Source organism: Arachis hypogaea, chromosome 14 (assembly GCF_003086295.3).
Source record: "Arachis hypogaea cultivar Tifrunner chromosome 14, arahy.Tifrunner.gnm2.J5K5, whole genome shotgun sequence".
In the NCBI taxonomy this organism is placed as follows: domain Eukaryota; kingdom Viridiplantae; phylum Streptophyta; class Magnoliopsida; order Fabales; family Fabaceae; genus Arachis; species Arachis hypogaea.
Window position 1 is genome coordinate 44,189,630 of NC_092049.1, and position 13,072 is coordinate 44,202,701.

The following is a 13,072-nucleotide window of genomic DNA, read 5'->3' on the forward strand; positions in this document are numbered from 1 at the left end:
TGGACTTCCATCTGAAGATCCTTTTCAGCTCTTAACTGAATTCTTGCAGATATGTGATACTGTTAAGACTAATGGAGTAGATCCTGAAGTCTACAGGCTTATGCTTTTCCCATTTGCTGTAAGAGACAGAGCTAGAATATGGTTGGACTCTCAACCTAAGGATAGCCTGAACTGTTGGGATAAGCTGGTTAAGGCTTTCTTAGCCAAGTTCTTTCCTCCTCAAAAGCTGAGTAAACTTAGAGTGGATGTTCAAACCTTCAGACAGAAAGAAGGTGAATCCCTCTATGAAGCTTGGGAGAGATACAAGGAACTGACCAAAAAGTGTCCTTCTGACATGCTTTCATAATGGACCATTCTGGATATATTCTATGATGGTCTGTCTGAATTAGCTAAGATGTCATTGGATACTTCTGCAGGTGGATCCATTCACCTAAAGAAAACGCCTGCAGAAGCTCAAGAACTCATTGACATGGTTGCTAATAACCAGTTCATGTACACTTCTGAGAGGAATCCTGTGAGTAATGGGACGCCTCAGAAGAAGGGAGTTCTTGAAATTGATACTCTGAATGCCATATTGGCTCAGAATAAAATATTGACTCAGCAAGTCAATATGATTTCTCAAAGTCTGAATGGAATGCAAGCTGCATCCAACAGTACTCAAGAGGCGTCTTCTGAAGAAGAAGCTTATGATCCTAAGAACCCTGCAATAGCAGAGGTAAATTATATGGGTGAACCTTATGGGAACACCTATAACCCCTCATGGAGAAATCACCCAAATTTCTGATGGAAGGATCAACAAAAGCCTCAACAAGGCTTTAATAATGGTGGAAGAAACAGGTTTAGCAATAACAAGACTTTTCCATCATCCACTCAGCAATAGACAGAGAACTCTGAACAAAATACCTCTAATTTAGCAAAATTAGTCTCTGATCTATCTAAGGCCACTCTGAGTTTCATGAATGAAACAAGGTCCTCCATTAGAAATTTGGAGGCACAAGTGGGCCAGCTGAGTAAGAAGATCACTGAAACCCCTCCTAGTGCTCTCCCAAGCAATACAGAAGAAAATCCAAAAGGAGAGTGCAAGGCCATTGATATAACCATCATAGCCAAACCCAAGGAGGAAGGGGAGGACGTGAATCCCAAGGAGGAAGACCTCCTGGGACGTCCAATGATCAATAAGGAGTTTCCCTCTGAGAAACCAAAGGAACCTGAGACTCATCTAGAGACCATAGAGATTCCATTGAACCTCCTTATGCCATTCATGAGCTCTGATGAGTATTCCTCTTCTGAAGAAAATGAGGATGTTACTGAAGAGCAAGTTGCCCAGTTCCTTGGTGCAATCATGAAGCTGAATGCCAATTTATTTGGTAAAGAGACTTGGGGAGATGAACCTCCCCTGTTCACCAATGAACTAAATGCATTGGATCAACTGAGACTGCCTCAGAAGAAACAGGATCCTGGAAAGTTCCTAATACCTTGTACCATAGGCACCATAACCTTTGAGAAGGCTCTATGTGACCTTGGGTCAGGAATAAACCTCATGCCACTCTCCGTAATGGAGAAACTGGGAATCTTTGAGGTGCAAGCTGCTAAAATCTCATTAGAGATGGTAGACAACTCAAGAAAACAGGCTTATGGACAAGTAGAGGACGTGTTAGTAAAGGTTGCAGGCCTTTACATCCCTGCTGATTTCATAATCCTGGATACTGGGAAGGATGAGGATGAATCCATTATTCTTGGAAGACCCTTCCTAGCCACAGCAAGAGCTGTGATTGATGTAAACAGAGGTGAATTAGTCCTTCAATTGAATGAGGACTCCCCTGTGTTTAAAACTCAAGGTCACTTTTCTGTAAACATGGAAAAGTGGCACAGTAAGCTTCTCTCAAAACAGAGTCAACCAGAGCCCCCACAGTCAAACTCTAAGTTTGGTGTTGGGAGGCCTCAGCCAAACTCTAAGTTTGGTGTTGAAATCCCATATCCAAACTCTAAGTTTGGTGTTGGGAGTCTATAAAATTGACCTGATCACCTGTGTGGCTCCATGAGAGCCCACTGTCAAGCTATGGACATTAAAGAAGCTCTTGTTGGGAGGCAACCCAATTTTTATTTATCTAATTTTATTTTTATTTTTTTTTATTGTTCTTTCATGTTTTATTAGGTTCATGATCATGTGGAGTCACAAAATAAATAGAAAAATCAAAAACAGAATCAAAAACAGTAGAGGAAAAATCACACCCTAGAGGAAGGGCTTACTGGCGTTTAAACGCCAGTAAGGAGCATCTGGCTGGCGTTCAATGCCAGAACAGAGCATGGATCTGGCGTTGAATGCCCAAAATAAGCAGCATCCTGGCGTTTAGACGCCAGGAATGCACACTGAGGAAAGCTTCCGCTGAACGCCAGAAACAAGCATCAATTCGGCGTTTAAACGCCAGAATTGCATGTAAAGGCATTTTACATGCCTAATTGGTGCAGGGATGCAATTCCTTGACACCTCAGGATCTGTGGACCCCACAGGATCATCTCCGCATCTGTGGACCCCACAGGATCCCCACCTACCTCCACTAATACTCTTCCCTCTTCTCAATGTTCATCCTCTCTTCCCAATAAACACCCTTCCCCAAAACCCTTCACCAATCACCTCAAGCTCTCTTCCCTATCACCCATTCACCACTCACATCCATCCACTCTTCCCTATAAACCCCACCTACCTTCAAAATTCAAAATCACTTTCCCACCCAAACCCACCCTAAATGGCCGAAACACAACCTCTCTCCCTCTCCTCCATTTCTTCTACTTCTTCATGTCTTCTTTCTTCTCTTGCTCGAGGGTGAGCAATATTCTAAGTTTGGTATGGTAAAAGCATAAGCTTTTTATTTTTCCATTACCATTGATGGCACCTAAGACCAAAGAATCCTCTAGAAAAGGGAAAGGGAAGACAAAAGCTTTCACCTCCGAGTCATGGGAGATGGAAAGATTCATCTCCAAAGCCTATCAAGACCACTTCTATGATGTTGTGGCCAAGAAGAAGGTGATCCCCGAGGTCCCTTTCAAACTCAAGAAAAATGAGTATCCGGAGATCCGACATGAAATCCATAGAAGAGTTTGGGAAGTTCTAACAAACCCCATCCAACAAGTCGAAATCCTAATGGTTCAAGAGTTTTATGCTAATGCATGGATCACTAGGAACCATGATCAAAGTAAGAACCCGAACCCAAAGAATTATCTCACCATGGTTCGGAAAAATTACTTAGATTTTAGTCCGGAAAATGTGAGGTTGGCGTTCAACTTGCCAACAATGGAAGAGAACGCACGCCCCTACACAAGGAAAGTCAACTTTGATCAAAGGTTGGACCAAGTCCTCATGGACATATGTGTGGAAGGATCTCAATGGAAGATTGACTCAAAGGGCAAACCGGTTCAACTGAGAAGACTAGACCTTAAGGCTGTAGCTAGAGGATGGTTGGAGTTCATTCAACGCTCAATCATTCCCAGTAGCAACCGGTCTGAAGTTACTATAGACCGGGACATCATGATCCATAGCATCATGATTGGAGAAGAGGTGGAGGTTCATGAGATTATACCTCAAGAACTCTACAAGGTGGCTGACAAGACCTCCACTATGGCAAGGTAAGCCTTTCCTCACCTCATTTGCCATCTATGCAATTCGGCTGGGATTGACATAGAGGGAGATATCCTCATTGATGAGGACAAGCCCATCACTAAAAAAAGGATGAAGCAAACAAGAGAGCCTATTCATGGATCTCAAGAGACGCATGAACAAGCTCATCACCAAGAAATCCCTGAGATGCCTCAAGGGATGCACTTTCCTCCACAGAACTTTTGGGAGCAAATCAATACCTCCCTAGGAGAACTGAGTTCCAACATGGGACAACTAAGGGTGGAACATCAAGAGCACTCAATCATCCTCCATGAAATTAGAGAAGATCAAAGAGCTATGAGGGAGGAAAAACAAAGAATAGGAAGAGACATAGAAGAGCTCAAGGACATCATTGGATCCTCAAGAAGAAAATGCCACCATCACTAAGGTGGACTCATTCTTTGTTCTCAAATTTTCTGTTTTTCGTTTTCTTTATGTTAAGTGCTTATCTATGTTAGTGTCTTATTACATGATCATTAGTGTCTAAGTGTCTATGCCTTAAAGTAGTGAATATGAATCCATCACCTCTCTTAAATGAAAAAAATGTTTTAAAAACAAAGGAACAAGAAGTACATGAGTTTCGAATTTATCCTTGAACTTAGTTTAATTATATTGATGTGGTGACAATACTTTTTGTTTTCTGAATGAATGCTTGAACAGTGCATATGTCTTTTGAAGTTGTTGTTTATGAATGTTAAATATGTTGGCTCTTGAAAGAATGATGAAAAGGAGACATGTTATTTGATAATCAAAAAAATCAAAAAATTGATTCTTGAAGCAAGAAAAAGTAGTGAATACAAAAGCTTGCAGAAAAAAAAAGAGAGAAAAGAAAAAAAAATGGCGAAAAAAATAGAAAAAGAAAAAGCAAGCAGAAAAAGCCAAAATCTCTTAAAACCAAAAGGCAAGAGCAAAAAGCCAATAACCCTTAAAACCAAAAGGCAAGGGTAAATAAAAAGGATCCCAAGGCTTTGAGCATCAGTGGATAGGAGGGCCTAAAGGAATAAAATCCTGGCCTAAGCGGCTAAACCAAGCTGTCCCTAACCATGTGCTTGTGGCGTGAAGGTGTCAAGTGAAAACTTGAGACTAAGCGGTTAAAGTCAAGGTCCAAAGTAAAATAAGAGTGTGCTTAAAAACCCTGGACACCTCTAATTGGGGACTTTAGCAAAGCTGAGTCACAATCTGAAAAGGTTCACCCAATTATGTGTCTGTGGCATTTATGTATCCGGTGGTAATACTGGAAAACAAAGTGCTTAGGGCCACAGCCAAGACTCATAAAGTAGCTGTGTTCAAGAATCAACATACTGAACTAGGAGAATCAATAACACTATCTGAACTCTGAGTTCCTATAGATGCCAATCATTCTGAACCTCAATGGATAAAGTGAGATGCCAAAACTATTCAAGAGGCAAAAAGCTACAAGTCCCGCTCATCTGATTGGAGCTATGTTTCGTTGATATTTTGAAATTCATAGTATATTCTCTTCTTTTTATCCTATTTGATTTTCAGTTGCTTGGGGACAAGCAACAATTTAAGTTTGGTGTTGTGATGAGCGGATAATTTATATGCTTTTTGGCATTGTTTTTAGTATGTTTTTAGTAGGATCTAGTTACTTTTAGGGATGTTTTTATTAGTTTTTATGTTAAATTCACATTTTTGGACTTTACTATGAGTTTGTGTGTTTTTCTATGATTTCAGGTATTTTCTGGCTGAAATTGAGGGACTTGAGCAAAAATCAGATTCAGAGGTTGAAGAAGGACTGCTGATGCTGTTGGATTCTGACCTCCCTGTACTCAAAGTAGATTTTCCGGAGCTACAGAACTCCAAATGGCGCGCTCTCAACAGCGTTGGAAAGTAGACATCCAAGGCTTTCCAGAAATATATAATAGTTCATACTTTGGCCGAGTTTAGAGGACGCAAAAGGGCGTTGAACGCCAGTTCTACGCTGTAGTCTGGAGTTAAACGCCAGAAACACGTCACGAACCAGAGTTGAACGCCAAAAACACGTTACAACTTGGAGTTCAACTCCAAGAATGACCTCTCCGTGTGTAAACTTTAAGCTCAGCCCAAGCACACACCAAGTGGGCCCCGGAAGTGGATTTCTGCATCAATTACTTACTTCTGTAAACCCTAGTAGCTAGTGTAGTATAAATAGGACTTTTTACTATTGTATTTGAGATTCGGATCATCTTTTGGATTATCTTTTTATCTATTGATCACGTTTGGGGGCTGGCCATTCGGCCATGCCTGAACCTTCATCACTTATGTATTTTCAATGGTAGAGTTTCTGCACTCCATAGATTAAGGTATGGAGCTCTGCGGTTCCTCATGATTTAATGCAAAGTACTACTGTTTTCCATTCATTTCAACTTATTCCGCTTCTAAGATATCCATTCGCACCCAATAACATAATGAATGTGATGATTATGTGACGCTCATCATCATTCTCACTTATGAACGCGTGCTTGACAAACACTTCTGTTCTACATGCAAACAAGCTAGAATGAGTATCTCTTAGATATCTAATACAGAGGACCGAGTCCGAGATATTTGATTCTTCGTGGTATAAGTTAGAACCCATGGATGGCCATTCTTGAGATCCGGAAAGTCTAAACCTTGTCTGTGGTATTCCGAGTAGGATCTGGGAAGGGATGGCTGTGACGAACTTTAAACTCGCGAGTGCTGGGCGTAGTGACAGACGCAAAAGGAGGATGAATCCTATTCTAGTATGATCGAGAACCTCAGATGATTAGCCGTGCCGTGACAGAGCATTTGGACCTTTTTCACAAAGAGGATGGGATGTAGCCATTGACAACGGTGATGCCCTATATAAAGCTTGCCATGGAAAGGAGTAGGACTGGTTGGATGAAGACAGTAGGAAAGCAGAGGTTCAGAGGAACGAAAGCATCTCTATATGCTTATCTGAAATTCTAACCTATGAATTACATAAGTATTTCTATCTTTATTTTCTGTTTATTTATTATTATTATTCGAAAACTCCATAATCATTTGATATCCGCCTGACTGAGATTTACAAGATGACCATAGCTTGCTTTATACCAACAATCTCCGTGGGATCAACCCTTACTCACGTAAGGTTTTATTACTTGGACGACCCAGTGCACTGGCTGGTTAGTTGTATCGAAGTTGTGACAAATCATGAATTAAGATTAGAGCACCAAGTTTTTGGAGCCATTACCAGGGATCACAATTTCGTGCGCCACTGCAACTGCATCCTGTTCAAAGTCTTCTATGTCTTCCTCATCACTAAAGTTATACGTTGGAGGTTGAGAGAAATCTACCTCGACGTCATCTTCATATTCAGTTGGATAAGGTTCTTCAGGTTCAAGGAATTCAGTTGCGAATGTGAGTTCGTGACTAGGAGAGCTTGATTCGTGATCATTGCTGCCCATGGAATCAACTTCTTGGTCTGTTCCGTCCAATTTTTCACAAGGCATATGCTGTGGAGGTCGTGCACTGTCCTCCTTGGCATCAAATTCGGACTTCTCAGCGGAATCCTTTACGGTTCATGATTTCCATGGAGGTTCAGCATCTCCTAAATCTTCAACCACTTCTTCCTCTACAACTACCATGGCTTCCTCTACTTGTTCCAGTACAAAGCCATGCTCCTCATTGTCCACCGGAGTTTCTAGTGTTTCCTTCATGCTACGCTCTTCTTTTGATTCTTCACATGCGGCCATGGGAGTACTTTGAGTTCTCAGATGTCGGGAAGCTATTAAATTTACTACCTCAGTTATGGCAGTAGTGAGTTCCAGTACGCTCTTTTCTATCTTTGCTTTCCCTTGAAGAAGAACACGAAGTTTGTCACTCACTGAAGGTTGGGGTAGGTGTGAGGTTTCATTGGTTGGGAGAGAGGGTTCAAAATAAGAATGTGGTGGTTCATTGGTTGGGAGAGAGGGTCATATGGTGGTGAATGGTGAAAAGGAACTTGTGAGTGTGGTGGTTCAAATCTACATTGAAAGGATGGTCTATAAGAACAGGGTGGGGCTTGTTGGTAATTACAAGGGGGTCCACCATATCTATCAGCTTGGTATGCATTGTAGAATGGTCTTTGTCCATGATATCTTGGAAGGTGTTGTTGCCGAAAGGGTTGATCAGATCCTCTTGGCTCCATCCATCTTTGATTGCTTAGACCTTGATGCATATTCCTGTTATAGCCTTCACTTCTTTCAACAATATTAGAACCAAACTCAAAGCGAGAGGGGTGAGAATTCATAGTGGCTAAAATATAAAAGAGAAAAACAAAAATAAATAAACAAGAAAAAGAAAAATATTTACAATAACCAATAATAAGGCACACGTTTGCAATTCCCTGGCAACGGCGCCATTTTGAAGAGATAACTTTTGCGTGGCCTAGAAATTCGCAGGATAAATTTCCATTGCAAGTATAGCTTCTAACCCAACAAAAGTCCTTTCTTACAAATGTTTTGGTTGTCACAAGTAACAAACCCCTTTAAAATTGATAACCGAAATATTTAAACCCTGGGTCGTCTTCTCAAGGAATTGCAGGGAGGTATGTTCTTATTATTGGTTATGAGTTTTGTAAATTGGGGGTTTTGAAAGTAAGGAACAAGTAATTTAAATGACAAATAAAATAAATAAATAACTATAAAATAAACTCTTGGCAAGGTATGAGAAATTGGAAGTCCTATCCTAGTTATCCTTATCAATGGTGATGAGAATTGAGTTTTAATCCCACTTAGTTAGCCTTTACTAAAGCAAATGAAGGTCAAGTAGACCAATTAGTTTGATCCTCAGGTCCTAGTCAATTCCTAAGAAAGGACTGGAGTTATTGAAGTTCAATTCAATTAGCAAAGACAACAATTGTCAATCACGTTGAGTTTGATAACTCATGAGTTACCAATTACTTAACCAAGGCCAAAAGGGGAAAAGTAGACTTACTTGAATAAAAATGTCTTCAGATTGGAAGCAACAGTAACATAAATAAAAGAAAGCAATCATAAACTGAAATACCTCAAATAACATTAATTAAGAGAATCATATGTAACGTGGGAGAGTTCATTAAATTGACAAAGTAACAAAAAAGGAATATTGAACCTGATAAAGAGTTGGAATACTAACTTGAATTAATAAGAAATCCTAATCCTAAAACCTAAGAGAGAGGAGAGAACCTCTCTCTCTCTAAAAACTACATCTAAACTATTAAAAGTGAATAATTGGAGAGCTCCCTTGAATGGATGCATTCCCCCACTTTATAATCTCTAATCTGTGCCTTCTGGACTTAGATCTGGGCCAAAAAGGGTTTCAGAAATCGCTGGGAGCATTTTCTGTAATTTCTGGTGTGTAGCGTCTGTCACGCGTCCGCGTGGGTCACGCGGTCGCGTCATCTGGAGTTTTCCTTGTCGCGCGTTCGCTTCGGTCATGCGTACGCGTCATCTGTGTTCTACTCATGGCGCTCGTCCGCGTTAGTCACGCATTCGCGTCGCTGCCTTTTCGCACTGAGCATGTGACCGCGTCGTCCATGCTTTCGCGTCGATGCCAGTTTCTTCAAAAACTCCATTTTGTGCTTTTCTTCCATTTTTGTATGTTTCCTTTCCATCCTTTAAGTCATTCCTGCCTTAGAAGATCTGAAATTTCTCAACACATAAATCACGGCATCGAATGGTAATAAAGGGTGATTAAAATAAATAATTTCAAAGCCTAGGAAGCATGTATTTCACATATATCACATAATAAGGAATGGAAAGTAAAACCATGCAATTTACATGAATAAGTCGGTGAAGGATTGAATAAATCTCTTGAATTGAGCACAATATATATCATAAAATATGGGTTTATCAAAGTGCCTAGAGCGGGTTAGGAATTTTATCTCAAAATAAGATTTGGCATTGCAAATATAGTCCTAACCCGACAATCGACCAACATCAAAGTTTAATTTTTCAAAATACAAAATATATAAACCGAGAGTCTTTCAACCTTGGGTCGTTCTCCATAGGAATGCAATTGAAGTGTTACGCTTTCGGTTGTGGAGGCAAAAAGGGGTTTTGAATCAAGGAATGAAAGATTAAAAGAACTAAGATATAAAAGAACTAAGAAATGATCAAAATTGAAATTTACGTAAGTAAAAAGAAAACAAGATCAAAACTTAGTGAAAATGCTATGTATGCATAAAAGAGCCTTGACTTGGGAATGAGAATCTAAGGAATCCTATCATCGCCATAACCACAACTATGGTAATTATAATGAGTCAATCTCGCTTAGTTAACTCCTAACATCGAGGAGTAAGTTTAGCAAGCATAATTGACCTTGATCCAAAAGTTCTAGCTAACTTACCAAATTGATTGGTAAAAAGCTAGCTTCCATGGAAACAAGAGTCAGCTAACTACCCAAGAATTACCACTAAATGTCGGACATTATGACTCTAGTATCCTAGGAACTCAAATCCCAAGTCAAGGTGTGAAAATCTACTCAAAATCTAAAGTTGCCATTTTCACAAACACCTTGTGGGCATAAAAGCAAAACATGGGAAATTGTAAAGGAAAATAAAAACTATAACTAAACTATTCACAATTCCAACTATAAATAACCAATCAAGCATATATAAAGCATAAAACATGAAATTCATCAATCAAAATATCAAGAACTCAAAATTGCAAATATTAACAAAGTGCTTGAACCAAAAGGAAATGAAAGTAAAGATGATGTAATTAGAAAGGAAATTGAGAGTACTTACCATTAAAAAAGCAAAATCCAAGATCAAACTTGCTAAAAAATACTACAATCAAAACCCTAGGAGAGAATTGGCTATCTACACTACTCCTACTCCTAAGGATGATTTAAACTAAGGAAAAACTAAAACTAAAACCTAATGTAAGCTTGTAATAATGTATTCTTTCATATGTGTTGATATCCCCTTCATATAGCACTCCCATTCAACATCAAACCTTCCAACTTGGGCCAAAAACCCCCAATAATTGCGGATCACGTGCTTTATTAATGAAACCACGTGCAGGAACATGTGCGTACGCACACTTTGCTGAATGTTCACCTGTGCATATGCACATAGGGTTGTGCGCACGCACACATACTAATTCCTTCTTGTGCGTACACACGCTTGCTTGTGCACACGCATACTTGACTGTGTGTGCTTTTTCTTGCTTTTTTCATGTGTTATCCCTTGTACATGCTTTCTTCCACTTTTACCAACCCATTCTTGCCTAAATGACCTGATATCACTCACAGAACATATCACGGCATCGAATGGCATGAAAGTGGAATTAAAATCACTAATTTAAGCACAAAAATGCATGTTTTCACATTTAGGTCCAAATTGGGAAGATAACACAAAAGTATGCTATTTTGGTGCTTAAGTGTGAGTTTATGTGATGAAATCCATTCAAATCAAGCCAAGATATCTCATCAAATATGGACCCATCAATTTTTCCACACTTAAACAATAGTATGTCCTCATGCTAAACCAAACAAGGAGAATAATCAAAGGGGTAATCAACTTATTGAATGCAACTATCTATATGCATGCAAGTATACTATACACTATCTATATCTATCTATCTATCTATCTATAGTATCCTTTGAAATTGGTGAAAATAAACAAACAAATCTCCAAGCAAGAATATAGACATATAGGGCCAAGCAAAGAAGTAATTCAATGCAAACAAAATCTAAAGAATTGATTCAACTCATCAAAATGATGCAACTTGCAAGAATACATGATAAGAAGGTGGAGACATAGAATTGAGTAATCGAACCCTCACTAGGTATGTATACACTCTCATCACTCGGTGTTTAGGGTCAATTCACTCAAGTCTCTCTAATCATGTTTTCAAGGAATTACTTTTCATCTAACAATCAACAACCATGTGATACATGAATGCAATTATCATGAGGACTTCATAGGGTTATAATGGGGTTAGGGTTAAGGTGGGATAGATATGGCCAAGTGGACTAAGATTGAATCCTTGATTAGTTTAAGTATCTAACTCAACCTACATCAATCCATTAACAAAAATATGCAATCCTAACCTTCCCATTCTCATTTTTTATACATATTCATGTATGCTCTTTCATTCACATCACATATGCATTCCTTATTCATTTCTTTTCTCTTTGGGGTAATTTTTGTCCCTTTTTGATTTTTTTTCAATCAAAATACATGCATATGGTTTAATAGTTCATACATGAATGCACCCATTTTCAAAATTTTTCTTTTAATGCATACACAAAACAAACTTTTTTATTCACTACCAATGTTTCCCAAAATTCTCTCACACTTAAATGAAACACACTTCTCAACCTAAGCTAATCAAGGATACAAATTAAGGTAAATCATGGTTTTCCGCTTATGGTTGTAATGTGGTAATGTTAAAAATAATGTGGGTAAATAAGGCTCAAAAGGGGTTAGCAAAGGTAGATGCAAGGGTAAGTCTATATGGGTTAGTAAGCTATACAAAGATAGCCTCAATCATGCTCAATGCATTCAAACATCAATCATTGGAAATAAAGAATCAAGCAAAATCATGATCACAATCATAGAAGAGATATAGCACACAATGAACAAAAATTTGTGGTTATAAATTGTAACCACTCATTATAGGCTCAAATCTCACAAGGTATTTTGTTCTTTCCTCTTCTATGTTTCACCAAAAATTCCTTCAAGCAAGTTTTAAAAACAATTTTTCAAATCAATTCAATAGAATGCCCTAAAGCAAAATTCTTGAAAATTTTTGTTGTTTTTCACCAAAGTTATTTCCTATATGTATGTATGACGTGATGGATGCACTTTGAAAAATTTCCTAGTTCTATTCCTAATTTTCAACAACCAAAAACTAACATGAACAATTAGGATCTAAATTGAACTAGGCACTATACTTTTCACAACATCCATTCAGAGCCAAAATCCATAAGCTATATATCAAGTAAAATAAAGTACAATATATATATATATACTAAAAATGAAGATGCAATGTTGGAAATAACTAGAAACATCTATCATATATATAGATGACCAAAATACTAGTATGTGGCATAAGATAAAGTACTGTAAATATCTACAAAAGCACAATAAAAATTGAAGTAAACTAAATAACAAGTGTTTAGGAGAGAATTTTACACCCAAAAATCCTAGATCCTCCCCCACACTTAAATGGTGCACGGTCCTCCGTGCCAAAAATCAGACCGGAGGGTGGTCAACTCTGAGAAGCTCCACCGTCTGGCGGTGGTGGGTGCTGTAGTCGCTGATATACAATGATCACATGGGTCGGCACTCTGGTGGTCTCAGTTGCCAGCTCCTGAATGGCATGGTCAGCTACCTCTGCTGTCTGCTCGGCTGCCTCAGCTACCTCCTCAGCTCTCTAAACTGTATGCCCCTCTGCCATCGGCTACTCTGCCATCGGCTCCGTTTCAGGCTTGGGCTCTGGC

At 39.0% G+C, this 13,072-nt stretch overlaps 1 non-coding gene across 1 annotated transcript; it reads right to left on the reverse strand.

The window, feature by feature from the left end:
• Window positions 1-232: 232 nt before the first annotated feature.
• On the reverse strand, window positions 233-340 carry LOC112746453 (small nucleolar RNA R71). Its single transcript, XR_003174336.1, has one exon. It is a non-coding gene; the product is annotated as a small nucleolar RNA R71 (small nucleolar RNA).
• Between the last annotated feature and the right edge of the window lie 12,732 nt (window positions 341-13,072).